Source organism: Ruditapes philippinarum, unplaced genomic scaffold, assembly GCF_026571515.1.
Source record: "Ruditapes philippinarum isolate M1 unplaced genomic scaffold, ASM2657151v2 ctg3640_1_1_1_1, whole genome shotgun sequence".
NCBI lineage: Eukaryota > Metazoa > Mollusca > Bivalvia > Venerida > Veneridae > Ruditapes > Ruditapes philippinarum.
The window spans coordinates 1-1010 of record NW_026861499.1 but is presented as its reverse complement, the minus strand read 5'-3'; positions in this window follow the sequence as shown (position 1 = coordinate 1010).

Sequence of the window (1010 nt, the reverse complement as noted above, 5' to 3'; positions counted from 1 at the left end):
ACATACGTTCAACAAGATCAAATATGACCTCGGAGCAAGTACTCTCACATGTTACCAGACAGTTTGAATTGTCTATTCCATCAAACGCATGCTGCGTCAACCACATGCTAAATCAAAAATCTTGAATTGATAATTTCTTTTTAAATGAAAGTCAATCATGTGAATTTTAAAAGGCGATGTTATATGGAGTTTTCACCATCGTACCAAGACAGTAGTTTACAAATAGGACGACAAAGCAGAACATTTGTTATGCATTCTTTTAGTGATATATTCACTGTGACTAAACTAGGTAATGAAATTAAATAATTGCTGACCAGTTGCTTTTGATTTGCATTGTAAAACGGAGAGAATATGTGTTTTTTTTAATTCGTATAATGTCCAAAACTGATACTTGGAATGGGAAATGTTCGCTCTTGTCGTCTAAAGAAAAGCTACATATTACACAGGCGTATATATCTTAAGATTATTTTTTGTGCTCTTCATCTGCATAGTTCACTTACTAGGAAAAATTCATCCGCATATTCTCATATCTCAAATATTGTTAGACAATTTATGACGATATTATATTTTAAGTTTGACAGTGATTAATTACTAACAGTTTTATTATTACTATCTTAAAACACAATTTTAGACAGGTACAAATACAAATGTGGCAATAAATCAATTATTTTTCCATTTTGCCATTTTCTAATGTTCAAGAGATTAACTTTGCATCAAAGCATTGACAAAAATTCACACGCTGGTCATTACAGTGAAGTCTTTATGAGACATATTCTAGCGATCTTTGTTTTCAAGTTTTCTCTTCAAAACATCAGAAAGAAAATACCAGGGCAGACATTTTGTAGATCTTGCAAAGCTTTTTCCTATTAAAACGTGATCACTTGCACTTGAAAGACTTATGCAATACCATTTTTTAAACAGTACAAATGTATATGTCTATTTTTTATTTCTTTGTTTTCTGTATCACAGTAACATCAATGCTATATTTTACATTGATTTTACTTCTAAAA